This window comes from Opisthocomus hoazin, chromosome 3, assembly GCF_030867145.1.
Source record: "Opisthocomus hoazin isolate bOpiHoa1 chromosome 3, bOpiHoa1.hap1, whole genome shotgun sequence".
NCBI classification, from domain to species: Eukaryota; Metazoa; Chordata; class Aves; order Opisthocomiformes; family Opisthocomidae; genus Opisthocomus; species Opisthocomus hoazin.
The window spans coordinates 84,642,225-84,656,962 of record NC_134416.1 but is presented as its reverse complement, the minus strand read 5'-3'; positions in this window follow the sequence as shown (position 1 = coordinate 84,656,962).

The window sequence follows — 14,738 nt, the reverse complement described above, 5'->3', positions numbered from 1 at the left end:
TTTAGTTTCTTTTTAACAAGGCTTATTGTTCCTATGTAATTCCATTGTAGTTGGTTTTTTTTGGCTTTTATTTCCTGGGCAAGAATGTTGAGCAGGGGCATTTTGAACCAGGTTCTGCATGTTGCTCAGGGCTAATATAGAATTTTCTTCTTCTTTTGTGGGTTCTTTCATGCAGCAACAATATTTCCTTTTTCTGCAGCATCAATCCCTGATGTGACATTTTTGCAATATGCAGGTGGGAAATTGATATCTCCTGTTACTGTTGCATTTCTTGCCCTGTCTGCAACTCTGATCTCCCTCAGCATGTAACAGATACAGACACTTGATCTAAGCCTGATGTGGCATATTTCAGACTTAGGCCAAGAATGTCAGGCTACATAGCTTTTTGAGCTCTTGTAAACACAATTAGCTTGTTACTTCAATTTGGCAAAAGGCTTTCTCTAATACATGTTACCACTTCTCTACTGTTGCCTCCTCTGTCTTTTTTTATACTTTGCACCCTGATTCTAGAGCATCTGATCAACTGCCTTCTTCCCATTAATTTTCTGATACACGTAGTATGAGATCATCCCTGTTTCAAGCCAGACATTTTTGTTTCCCCGTTTTGTTTGTTAGACTTCTAGCATTTACAAAGACGCATCTTTTCTTTTTTTCTCTCTGCACTGTGGTATTCTTTTTGTCTGATTATTCTTCATTCTTTCTAAGTTTCACCAAATTATTGTTATTCACTAGAGGATAAAGTTTTCCAGACTTCCTGCTCTGAATATGTGCCGTCCTGAATCATGTTTTAGCACTGGTCGGCTTTTCCCTTCCTTCAATTTAAAGGAATCTCCTAACACTTTTTTAAGTGCCATCACTGGTTTAATTTTAGTTTACCTGAATCTGACTACATACATTCTGAAAGTTTTTCCATTTTCTAACAAGTTCAAATCCTTTGTCTTCAACCATTTCCTAGCCACTTATTGAGACTTTGTCTCTGTTTCTCCCAGTTCAGCCCTGTTCATGGTATTAGAGGCATTCCAGCTGAAGTTACTGTAGAGCTCCTGGCCTCCAGCTTCCCATCCAGCTGCATGCATTTTGACTCCAGAAACCCTCTCCTTCATACACTGCTCCATACACTGTGTCCAAAGGCTCCCTCAAACCTTCCCCAAGACCTTGCCCAGATATTCCACACCGCCCAGCAAGCAGATAATGCATCCAGCTGTCTAATCACCATACAGTCCTTTCTGGTATCACAAGACCACATGGATGTATGCCAGACAGAGCATCAGTGTCCCTCTACCACTGTATCTTCCTGAAAACCGGGATCTGAAGAGTAATCTCAGTGCAAAAGCATGTGTGGCCTCAAGCTGCTAGGTCATTTCTGCCCCCCCCCCCCATAAGACTTCCAACCACAAAGCCTTCCCCCACCTCAGCAGCATGGGGACTATATAAGCCTGAAGGTAGGACTGCTCAGTGAAGATCCTAGAGAGACTGTCAACACATCTGTCTCTGAAATCTTTTCGTTCAGGTGTCATGGTCTCAAGGACGAGGATCTTGAAAAAATTGCACTGGATATGCATATTTGTTACCTATGAACTGAGCGGATAATGACTTATAGTGTTCATTGGAGCAAACTGAGGACTCCTTGCCCTCTCTCTATTTAAATAGCCAGTTGCTGCTTTAGCTTGCTTATGATTAGGAGGGGTCTGATGGGCTCTATCCCCAGCTCCAGGCACAGATCCCTGTAGGAGGAGCCATTCATGTACCAAAAACAAGGAGACAGGCAAACTCCCCTTCTGGCAGATCTGCTTTGGCATTGCCCAGCACCACACGTTTGGACCTGCAGTGATCCCACAGTGAGTCTTTGGTTCCTCTCGTACTGCTTGTCACTCACATCCAGAGAGGAGAAAGTGAGAACAAAAAGCTCAGTATAAGGGATGCTGAAATACATAACCGTTGGTAAACACATACTATTACATTGCTTTGCCCTCAGGTACACTCTGGATCTTCCTTTTTTTCGATTGGAAGGACATTTTACAAACATTTCAGTTCACCTGCCCTGAGCAGAGACATTCCACAGGAATCAGAAATGGTGACTTGGAAACAAGAGACCTTATACTAATAGCACTGTTGGAGTTGAAACCTGTTCAGTATTTTTGGTTACATTTCTTCTATATACTGACAGTTGGTCCTTTATTCTCCTTTACCTTTCAAAGCAAAGATCTACCGCCTGAGAGTGCCACGCAATAGCAAAATGGACAGCAGCAACAGCTAACAAGGACTGTGAAGCACCAGGTGTGGAGTTGCCACTGGAACAGCAGCTTCATGGGAGTTAGCCTAGGCTGGAGCCCCAGCCTGCCTGGAGACAAGGACCAGGACAACTACACCAGGGAGGACGCTCACATAAGTTCCCATAAAGTCCCTGGGAACCACTTTCTTCAAAACAGTAGGATATTGAGCTGTCCCAGACCTCAGCTTCCACAGCCTCCCTCATTCCTTCAGCTCAGAGGTCTGCACATGAGCTATTGTCAGCAAAACCTTTAGTAACCATGCTGATGCACATAAGAGATGGAAAGGGGAACCACTCTTTCTTGAGGGGGAGGCTGAGGAAACAGGTGACGTGTAGCGGGAGGATGAGCAGTGAGAAATGGAGAAATGAAAAAAAGAAAGTTGTCGCTAGAGCTGTGACAAATATAGTTCTTCTAAGCGTAATGGAACTAGATAGCAGAGTGGGCAGAGACAACTTGGTGGCCTTTTAAAGAGGAAGGCGTGACAAAAACATGAAGATACTAAACTGACCTGTGTCCTGAAGGCCCTGACTCTCAAGCTCTAGGGGTTCATGCTCAGGTCATTTTAAGATGCTACTGGTCCAAGCTGACCACCCATTGCCACAGGCTGCTGCTGCATCACTGACTCATCAGAAATAGCGTTGTGCCCACACCATAGGCACCAGACTGATATACTGACATAAACTGAGGTGACTGTGTCTAATTCAGTTCACTAGGATGTGGACTGTGGTAGCCAAGGGGTCTACTTCTTGCTCCCTATCAGATTTAGTTGAATAGGTGACCAGCTGATGTCAGAAGCCTCCTGAGCCATCATAGCCTAACCTGACAAGCACCAAGAGTTGTCAAGAGAGTGCCAGGAGAGTCTTGATACCATTTTAGCCTATTTGATTGTCTTTAGACCTCCTTTTCTCTGCTTTTTGCAAACTCATTTGTTGCCCTAGCTTGCAGAAGGCATTGGAGAAGTTTTACAAAAGCCCTGCAAGCTTGCTCTTTTGGTCTGTTGTCTTTCCTCTCAGGAGCTGAGTGTCAGACTGAGTAGCACAGGCAGGATATAAGTCCTTGACGCAGTTCAGGAAAGTGTACTGGTAGTTTTATAGCATGGCTGTCAGGGTGCAACCAGGGCCGGGGAAAAATCCCAGGGCGGCAGGACAGGGTCTGGCAGCTAGGGCCTGTCCCGCAACCCTGGCCAGGGTAACCTGGGCAGAGGCAGCCCCAGCCCTGGGCATCTAGCACCTCCATGGCGATGGGGATGGACCCATGGCCAGGCAGGGCAGGGCTGTGGGGAGCTGGAGATCGGCCCTGCTGCAGCATCACTGGGGCAGGGATTCACAACCCCGGGGGACTGACATGGGGTCCTGGGCTCTGGTCAGGACAGGGTTAGAGCCCTGGGGGGTTGAAATTGGGTCCTGGGCCCTGGGCAGGGCGGGGGGACCCCAGGGCAGCTGGAGCAGGGCCAGGCAGGGCTGGCAGTGCCCTCAGGGCCCTGACAATGTCGTTGACCAAAACTGACACTTTTGATCACCTCTGCTTATATTAAGGAACTGCAAAGAAAAACCTACTCCAGCAAATGTGTTGCAAAACTAAACTTAATCCACTGTAATCAGAATTCATTATTGTTGCCTTGGTCATGTGCTCTAGTAACCACAGTGCAAGTTATCACTGCAGAGCCAAAAAGATGCCAGCCTTACACTTGGTGCCAGTTTTACACTGCTTCTGAAGATTTGGTTTAGCTCTGACTACAGTGATCCCTGCACGGGCTAGGAGGAGCTGCTAATAAATGGCAAGCAGTCCCACAAGAATCACGACTCATGGCTCCTGCTCAGTTAGATAATCAACCATTTAATAAGGGGTGAGCTTCTTCCTCTTCCCTTCCATGGGGAGTATTAGAGCACTATTATACCCTCTGTAGCCACTTATTTCCATAAAACTTGGAGGTATTTAATATTTTTGAAACCACTCTTCCTCTATTAATCTTAGCTGAAATTGCCCTATGGTTTCAAAAGTTATTAGGAGCAGCTAGATGGTTGTACGGATGTTGACAGAGACAGACACAAAGCATAAGTGTATTAAGAAAGCACTCCAGTTTATAGCAACACAGATTTTTAAATCACATTAATATCCAGGAGATAGCTACTAGTATGAGGATTATGTTTCATTTCTACACAAGTCTGCTTCACTAACCGCCTGAGAAGCTAAAGGAGCTCAGAAAGAAGTGACCGTTGCTTAGACTTCATGCCAATAGTCTTCTCTGGGAAGAAGAGATTGCACAGTCAGGACTTAGCAGGAGGGCTTGCATAAATACTCTTCAGAGACTGAAATTTTTGCTTTGCACACCTGATTCCAGGTCTTTCAAAGCTGCAGTTGTCATCTGTCTCCCCTCTCACTCTGTTCATTTCCCATGTTAGCCTTTCCCTTCTTGTACTTTGAGACTTGAAGGAGCAGAGGTTGCTGCTCTTACTGATGCTGAGCTGCTCAATAGCTAAAAAGCCTTATTACTTTATGTGAGTATTTGTTACTCCGGCAGATTAAAGATTTAGGTATAAACATTTGCAAGTAATTTCTCCTTAGAACTATTTAAAATATAATGAGATCTACATTTTGTATTGATTTTAGCTTTGGTTTACCTGTTCATGTATTTTTGAAAAAGAACAGATGCTGCTTGAGTGTTTCCTAAGAGGCAGATTAAACACACTCTAGTGAGCACACCTGAGCCAAAGGTCAATCTTTCTCAGCAAGTCAGCCAGCGACAAACTGCTCCATGGTTTCCCAATTTTGGTAATGAAGGCTTATAAAGTAGACTGTAAAGAAATTATTTTTATTTATTTTTATCTAAACTTTAACAAACCACAGAAATATATGTTTTGAAAATTTTTGCTTTAGTGGCCTGCAGAAGATAGCATCTGGTTTTCTACCTACGGTATTACTTAATTTGGAAAATTCCAAGTCTTCCAATAAATTGGTCTAGCAACTTCCACTACAGCATTGTAAGTTGAGTGGTTTCCACTACTAGTCATGCCTACAGTTCTGCCCTTCTGAGAAGTATGTTTCTCGCAAGACTTAAGCTTCTTTCCAATTAAAGTCTGAAATGTCTTTGTCATATCCGTGGGCCACTGTACTCTTATTATAAAGCACCTCGTTTAACTCATCGCACTGCCGTTGGCTTTAAAATGACAGTGTTCATGCCTAGGACGAGCACTCTCTTTCTTCCATGGGAGGCTTGGTTACCTCAGAGACTTATGTCCATTAGGTCAGGGAAAAATCATCTCTTCAAAACTCTCCATGCTGGCCCTAAGCGGAGTAGTAAAAACAGATTGGTGAAATAAAAGCTGTGATCTGTCACCATGTCTGGCTAGAAGGAGTTACTGAAAAGCTCATTGTGTTCCCTCCTCACCCTCTGAATCAGTCTGGGTATTACAGTTCAGTCTATGTATTTCAAAAGCAGAAGACAAATCAATGTTACATGAGCATTCAAAATATCAAAGCCACCCAAACAAGCAGTGGAAGTGTCATTTGGTTGTGATGATCTCTGCTTACAGATCATTCTTTAAGCTGTGTCTTAAGCTAAAACTCATTTCATTTTCAGAAAGGGACTGGGCAGTTTTTGGGGGCGTGAAGGGAGAAAGCAATACTTTTTTTTCAGGAAGAGCTTTTTATTGCTATTCATCCAAAGACAGAGCAACAGTTAGCTGGTCAATTTGAGTGATTTTCTTAAATGAAGATGGGGAATAACAAGTCACAGGAAGCCTGGCCATGTTTCCATGAGAGAACAGAGCATTTGTCTCCTATCTATCTAAAGTGGTCAATCAAAATAGCAAATTCCCTCAGAAAAGAAGTAGAATTATATGAATTTGATAATACCACAAACATTTCAGTAACTAGCTACATATGCCATGGAGACTGAGACATTTCCAACTGACAGTGGAAGCAGAATGTTTACAGTATAAATGATTCTTGGTGGCTTTGAGTGATAAATGTCAAAACCAAGTGATCCTAGAGGGAAATCTATCCCAGCAGAATTCTAAATCTGCTCTGAAAAGCACATTCAGCCTGAAGAAATTGATGGAACTGATCTTTTTCAGAAGACTTTGGTTTCCTCCTTTCATCCACAGTTTCTAAATACAGATCTGAAATATTTTTCCCACATGTTTGGAAGATCTGAAGTTCTCCTGTGATGACTTCCTAACTTTTTCAACCACCACTTACTTCCCCCTCATTGCTTATTTGTCCTGACATTTTACCTTTCTAATGTTTTGAATCAAGGAGTTATCTTTGTGAAATGTCTGGTCAAGCAGCTACAGATTACAAAAGATGATGTCTGGGGCTCTTTTTCTGGTAGAGACGGGAAGTGAGAGGGACCAGGCAGTCAGTGAAAAGGGCCTAAGTATCTCTAATCTCTACTCTCCTTAATTCTCTGCCTTAGGGATGGTTGCACTTCACACTGAGTGTTACAGAAAAGTTTTTCCTTACTTTTTTTTCTGAAGATTTCACTAGTTGTAGTTGCTCTAGGATTCCCCAAGATGATATCTGAGTATAAATAATTTCTAAATTTGTATTAAAAATCGATGCAAGAGAGAGCAGTGAGAACAATATTGGAATCTTAGTCGAAATTCTGTTCCATTTCTGTTTTTCAGTTACTCTGGGTATAAAATGTGAAAAAACACAGAAGTGGATAAACTGATTGTGTTTCAGAAGTAAGTATTTTATTGTCCAATGAAGAAGTGGATACTCCACCTACGGAAAAGAAGAGTTGTGAATCTGCACCGGTTGTTGAATCTTCACTGGGATTTTATTCTCCACCAGATTTCATCTCGTTCCTGTCCCTGTATGCCTTGCATCCAAACCTCTGTGTGACCAAAAGCAACAGTATGTGAGCTGTGTGGTTTGAAGAAAGAAAAAGGGAGATGGGGTGGGGTCCCTAGATCCAGATCACTCACCAGCAAAGCACCCCAGCAGCCCCATGCGTCCCCTTGGCACTGGGCCACACGCGCTTGCCACTCCTGAGTTGATTTTATTGACGAAGCCAGAGCTGTGCTTCTACCATCAAAGGTCAAGGTCAGTGACGGATGCAAGTGGTCCCTCTGCAGACCCTAACGAAAGTAAAGGCACAGGCTGCCTTGCCTTCTCCAGGAAGTCACGTAGAGGAGTCAACTTGTTGGAAACGCACTTTTGGTTTTTTTGTAGTGAAAAAACCAGCGCTAAGTGACAGGGTGGGAGATGTCTGGGTATGTCAGAGGATTCCTTTTTCTTTAAGTGGAGGGGGAAAAAAGTCGTGCAGAGTTTCTGTTTTGATGAACTGACCCTAGGTGGCAACAACACGCTGTGTAGCCTTACCAGAGGCTGTCAGGAAAACACTATTTAATGCTTCTTATACAGAGGCAAAAAAATGATTGTATTTTCAGTACTGCTTCTAGAAAATTTTCCACCTGATTGCCCCAGCTGCACATTGTTCGAAACGTTTCCAGATTCTATCATTTTTCATTGTAACAGAGGACCTGGTTTTCAACATGTATTTTGAATACGATACTGCATGTTTCATTTTGTAGGCATAATACTGCTGGTGTGCAGAAGAAAATTTTCTCTTTCGGTTATCCTGCTTGGATGGGCAATCTCAGGAAGCACGTGTATAATCCTGATTTCTAACGATGCCTGGAAAAATGCACAGATGGGTATGTACAACTGCAGTTCTGCAGCATTCACCAATTATGCTCTTGAAATGACACTTCATCACCTCATCAAAAAAACAGCCACACAGATACCTACGAAATGCTTGCCACGTTTTCTGTGTAAATCACTGTATTATCTGCCAAGAGACTTGCAATGTCCTATTTCATTCCCTCTTTGCTACATATACAGCTTGCTGGGCTTAGCAATAGATACGCAAACAGTTGCATGATATAAAAATTTTTAGAAGTATGATGACTGCAGTGTTTTCGCGTTTTTCTCAAAAGTCGTTTTTACTTTTAACTCCATTGACCCTTGAAATATTTAAATCTGTTGTTGATGTGTTCATAGATATAGGGAGAAAGCAGAGAAAAAAATACTAGTTTTGAGCATAGGAAGTTCCGTCTGAACATGAGAAAGAACTTCTTACCTCTGAGGGTGACGGAGCACTGCAACAGGCTGCCCAGGGAGGCTGTGGAGTCTCCTTCTCTGGAGATATTCAAGACCCACCTGGACAAGGGCCTGTGCAGCCTGCTGTAGGTGACCCTGCTTCGGCAGGGGGGTTGGACTAGATGACCCACAGAGGTCCCTTCCAACCCCTACCATTCTGTGATTCTGTGATTGCCCATTGCAGCAAGGAACTGTCATTGTAACCATACTATATACTATTAATGAGCACAGAAAATCTTTCGAGTGTGATGACATCATGTTTGTAGCAAGGCCAAAGTGTCTGATGGCATCTACAGGATGTGACAAACTTGTTATTCTGTCAAAGTGACAAAGCTGTGAAACCCTATGTGTAGATCAGCTCTTTTGTATAATTGACCCATTCACCTGCATGTTGTCAGTTAATCTCCTCTGGGGCTATTTCCAGTATTTCAAACCTCTAAGCTGCTTTCAAAGAGAAGAACTGTCCTTTAAAATGTAAAAATGTATCACCTGAAAGAAATTTCTTCCATTCTTACTGAAATGTAGAATTTCCATTTGAATGATACTGAATCAGGTTTCCAGATTTGCAGTATTGTAAATCAATATCTTATAATCCTCTTATAAACCTGGTAGACTGATTTTTTTATTAAATATGTATAAATGAACCAAGATTTATTCCTACTAGGAATATATAAACCTGTCTGGTTTTAAAGTGTGTTTAAAGAAAGTGCTCTAAAAAGGAAAAATAGAATTCACTAACCCTTCAAGGTACTTTGTGTGAAGGTACTTTGTGTAACGCTTATCTTCATTAGTTTTTCTTCCTTTCAGTTAAGCAGTAGGTTTACTATACATTTTTCAAAAAGCGGGGACATGATGGCAAAAGTAATGGAAACACAACTGGAAAAATTTGTTATATCTATGACATATTGTACAAATACATATCATAATATATTGACTTTGAAGTTTCCTTGTGTTAAAAAAGCATATCTGTGTAAAAACAGTGCTGCTAATCATGGAGGGTGTTTTCCATTGTATTTCGAGATACCCACACTTCGTATCCAGGTCCTGGGACCCTTAGAGGCATGTTGCCACCTCGGGACACCAGCACTGAAGACTCATTTTGGTCAGGCCCTGAGATCCTTCTCAAGTTGTCTCCCATGATCTTGAGGAGACTTTTGGTAAAGTATCATCTTGTACAGCTATCATAACACTCGTCCCATACTAATCTGCGGTAACCCTCAAATGCAAAAAGTGACACTTTCACTACAGCTGCTGTGGCTATTTTCAGGAGTTATTCACCTTGTGGCGTGTGTCCCGTGTGTCACCTCTGCTTTCAGATGCTAGTAGCCCTCATTTCCCTCACATGCCCTGCATGCTCGTAACTTTTTTTTCTGCTTGCCATACAAGGTCTCCCATTCTCCCTATACTCATGCCAGAGTAGGCTCATCTCACACTCCTCAGAGGTAGTATTTTGGTGCCGCATTCCACATCTTTTCCCAAAAAGTTTAGCCTGCACTAACAGTCTCTGCGCCTTTTTTTCACCCAGTCGGTCTACTTCCATCAGGCTGCTGCCTGGTTCTGTTCCCTTTCTTCCCTCTCCATATCAATGCTTCTGTTGACCATTTCACACGTTGCTAAAGCTGTGGTTTTCTCTTTCTCCACGATGCTGGATCTGTGTTGCACTGCAGGACTTTGTACTAGACATCCACAGTTCCTGCATGCCAGAAGCTTTGTGTGCCCCTTCTAATTTTTGTCCTTCCTCCTGTTTCTTACTCTTTTCTCTTCTTTTCTTTCTCTTTCAAGGCGTCAACATTTTGAACACAACTGGCTTATAGGGCCAAAATAAAATGAGTAATGTATCGAGACTAACATGTTTTTCTGCCACCAACTAGCTCTTTGACCAACAGGTGTTTAGCAAGTGCGTTGCAAATGCTAGCTGTCCCTACTGCAAATGTGGGGAAACACGTTGCTTGCTGAGAGCCCAATGGGTTTCCAGATACAGCTGGGTAGGACATACGCTAGCAGCCATGTTGATGCTGGATAAGACCATGGTAAAATCAGTGTGACCACATGAAATGAGAATTAAAGTTGTAGGGACTGATAGCTGCTAAATCATGTGTTCTTTAACTCTTCAGTGTAAAACTGGGGGGGGGAGGGGGGGGGAAGGGAAGGGGGGGTCTGTATCACCATTCTTTACCCTTCAGGCATCCCTCTGCCCTAGTTTTCATCCACATGCAGGAAGTTTTTCCCACTGGTGATTGAAATGTTCCCTGAAACTTCTGAATTGGTCCAGTAATCAAAAGCTACTACATGACACCTAAGCTTAAAGTGCCATGAAGTTGTAAAAACCAGCTTTGTCCGTTCAGCCAGCCGTTGAAACATGAAAACCACAAGTGACATGTCAGATGCCAAGTTACGTTTTAAGACGAGGCATCACGCTCTAAAAACAGTTTTCAGAACATTCTGTTATTTGTTTTGGTTTGTTTTGTTTTGTTTGTTTTTAAATAGGGTCAGATAATACTTTGTACAGATTAAAGCATCTTATTTTCTACATGAAACTGTCTCATTGTTGCAGTGAAACAGTTTGTCGCTGTTTGGGTGCAATATGAAATGCCATTCTCTACAGCAGTACTACAGTACTACCAGCAGTTTCGGACAATCAACAAGGGAAACAATACAACATTCAAAACAAAACCAAATGTCCATGTGTCCCATAAGGGTAGACTCCATATTTTTGATCTACCTAAAGGAAGTCACTCCATGCCATGTTTATACTCAAGAGCTGTATCCATTTCAAAATAATTTTCATTTGGCAAAATAGTTATCACATTTTCAGGAGCTCTACTTTCTACCAAGTTTACCTAAATATTATTTTTTAGAGCACCACCATCATGGAATAGAATAGCTGTTGGTGGCAATGGCAGAAACTCCAAAAAGAGATACTTGTCTGTTTGCACATGATGCTCTTTCAAAGAGGTACTCTGTACCTCCGTCCATATTACAAGTCTCCACTGTGATTTACAATTCTAAATACAACCCTGGTTATTACAGATGAGTTGGAAAGTAAAGCCTCTCTGTAGTCAATCTGTACTACACTGTCTCCACAAGCTATAGAAGAGTGAAGACCTAAACCAACCTCAGCAGACTTCTATTGATTATACAAATAAAAACAGATTTTATGTTTTGTGCTTATCAGGTAAATCTGGAAATGATGAAAAGTGGACTATAGTCAGGCTCCAAATGAAATGTAAACTGTACCAATTTACTTCTTTCATTGACATATAATATTTCAAACTGGTTTTTTTTCCTAACCAAACCCTACCTTTCTGAAACTCTTTCCTTGACCTCAAATTTGCTTCAAATAACAGAGTTACTGCCCCTTCAAAAATTTGGTTCTCTGTTCACTTCCCACACTGGTTCTCCAACTGACTTTTACCATAAGAAAATTTCAGGATTTTTTTCCAACAACATTTAACATAAGAGTTAAATTTATTATATCCAAAACTGCTTTTAGGACAGTAATCATTAATTAATGACAAATCATTGATTCAGATATTGAAATTACTATTGGGGCTTACAGATCTTCGTGATGCAGGAGCATTTACTTAACATTGTTCTGCCTGCAGTGGCCTTCTTACTATATGCATCATTAACTCCTTTATGTGCAGTCAACCAATGAACAAGAAAAGAATAAACTCAAAGTAAAGAGGAAGTTGACAGGAAAAGCTACAGTCTCTTTCTTCGTCATCTTGGGTTTGGTTTTTAAAGCTAAAAGCTGCAGTGCTTGGTTTTCTTAGTTTCATTTTTTAAACCCAAAGAAGCAGCAAACTGTAATTAGACAGGCTGTAAGCATTAGGGCTTCTGATATTCTTTCGCAATGTAATTAACATTACCCTACCAACTCCTTTGTATCATACACAATATATATTTCTTCTGGGAACTAGTATACCTCAAGAAAACTAAGACACTAGCACATAATGTGAATTCTACCAATTTCCTGCCACTGACAGATGCAGAATCACATCCCAGGGAAAGCTGAGCTCCCATTAGACTGGTATTTTCTTCCTTACTGTTGTTTTGGACGGGGGTTAGAGATGTAAGGGTTCATGAACGTTTTTACGGAAACTCATCCTGGCTTAAAAACTTGATTTATGACCTAACTTCCCTTACTTATGACCTAGTTGCCCTTACTGAAACTTGGTGAGATGAATCCCATGACGGTAGTGCAGCTATCGATGGTTACAAGCTGTTCAGAGGGACAGGCGAGGAAGGAGGGGCAGAGGCATTGACCTCTACATCAAGAAATAGTTAGAGTGTGAAGAGCTGTCCCTGAAGAATAGCCACGAGCAGGTTGAAAGCTTACAGGTAATAATCAGAGACCAAGGCAACAAAGGGAACCTTGTGGTTGGTGTCTCCTACAGGCTGCCTGACCAAGGGGAGCCTATTGATGAAACCTTCTTCCTCTAGCTCCGGGTGGCTTCGCACTCACAGGCTCTCCTCCTACTGGGGAACTTCAACCACCCTGACATCTGCTGGAAAAGTAGCATGGCGAGCTGTAGGCAATCCAGGAAACTCCTGAAGTGCATGAAGGGTAACTTCTTAACCAAGGTAATAGACAGCCCTACTGGAGGGAATGCGATACTGGACCTGTTGGTCACCAACGCAAGTGAGCTAATCACTGACATCAAGATTGGAGCTAGCCTGGGCTGCAGTGATCAGGCACTGGTGGAGTTCACAGTCCTGAGGGACATGGGTCAGGCAAAGAGTAAAGTCAGGACACTGAATTTCAGGAAAGCAAAATTCCAGCTCTTCAAGGAGTTAGTCAATAGGAGCCCCTGGGAAACTGCCCTGCAGGACAAGGGAGCAGAACAGAGCTGGCAGATAATTAAGGAGGCTTTCCACAGAGCTCAAGAGCTCATGATCCCCAGGTGTAAGAAATCAGAAAAGGAAGGCAAGCAATGGGCATGGCTGAGTTGAGACCTGCTGGTCAAACTAAAGGGCAAGGAGGAAATGCACAGGCAGTGGAAGTAGCGACAGGTATCCTTGGAAAAGTATAGGGATGCTGCCCGATTGTACAAGGGATGAGGTCAGGAAGGTCAAGGCGTGGATGGAGCTGAACTTGGCAAGGGATGCAAAAAATAATAAGAAGGGCTTCTACAGGTGTGTCAGCCAGAAAAGGAAGGTCAAAGAAAGCGTATCCCCGCTGATAAGCAAGACTGGCAAAGTAGTAACAACGGACAAGGAGAAGGCTGGGGTACTCAACAACTTTTTTGCCTCAGTCTTCACTGGCAGCCTCTCTTCCCACACCTCTCGAGGGGATGGACCACAAGAGAGTTATTGGGGGTGCAAAGTCCCTCCCACTGTAAAAGAAGATCAGGTTTGCAACCACCCGAGGAGCTTGAATAGACATAAGTCTATGGGATCTGATGAGATGCATCTCAGAGTCTTGAGGGAACTGGCTGATGTGGTTGCCAAGCCAGTCTTCATGATATTTGAAAAGTCATGGCAGTCAGGTGGAGTCCCTGGTGACTGGAAAAACGGAAACATTGCACCGATTTTTAAAAAGGGTATAAAGGAGGACCCTGGGAAGCACCGACCTGTCAGCCTCACCTCTGTGCCTGGGAAGATCATGGAACAGATCCTCCAACCCAAAGTAGTCTATGATTCTAAAAAAAAAAACAACAGAACAAAACATTCTATGGATACTGTTGATGGCAGATGACTACTGAAATGCAACTGTTATACTTCTCTGCAGTTGCTTTAGCTGTGCCACCCTGTTTCATGGTGTGGATGGGAAATGCAAAAGGAAATGGCTATTGCTGGTACCAAATTGCTGCATAGAGTCCAGCTGTGAGCCAGCAACTGTTTTCTTTATGTGAGGCAAGAAAAGATGGGCACATTTTGAATCTGTTAAAGTGTAGTACAGGTTGGTCAATCTACTTCAACAGTCTCAGGCTGGTTTAACGCACAAATAGCATGGGAAAACTGTGTTTCCTGTGTACTGAACAGACAGCTTTAGCCTGAGGACTTGTTTGGATGACGTAGTTTATAACAGAGTGAGAAGGTAACAGGTGTAGCAGTGCTCTGCAGTACTGGCATCATAATTCACCATCAAATTTAAGCATGATTCAACTTTATATGTAAGTAATGGCTGTGTGAGGTATAAGTAGTTTTCAGCTGGCTGAACATCTTGGGATATGTGTGGTCTTGTCACATTGTTATCTTTCCCAAGATGTATAAAGTCCCTACTTTTTTTGCCAGGCACATTTAGTATGTTGTTTTACTGCACTCCCACTGTATGAAAAATGTATATCTAAAGTGGGTGAATCTAATTGATTATGGAAAAGAAAAATCTCCTAATGTCTCCAGTACAATTCC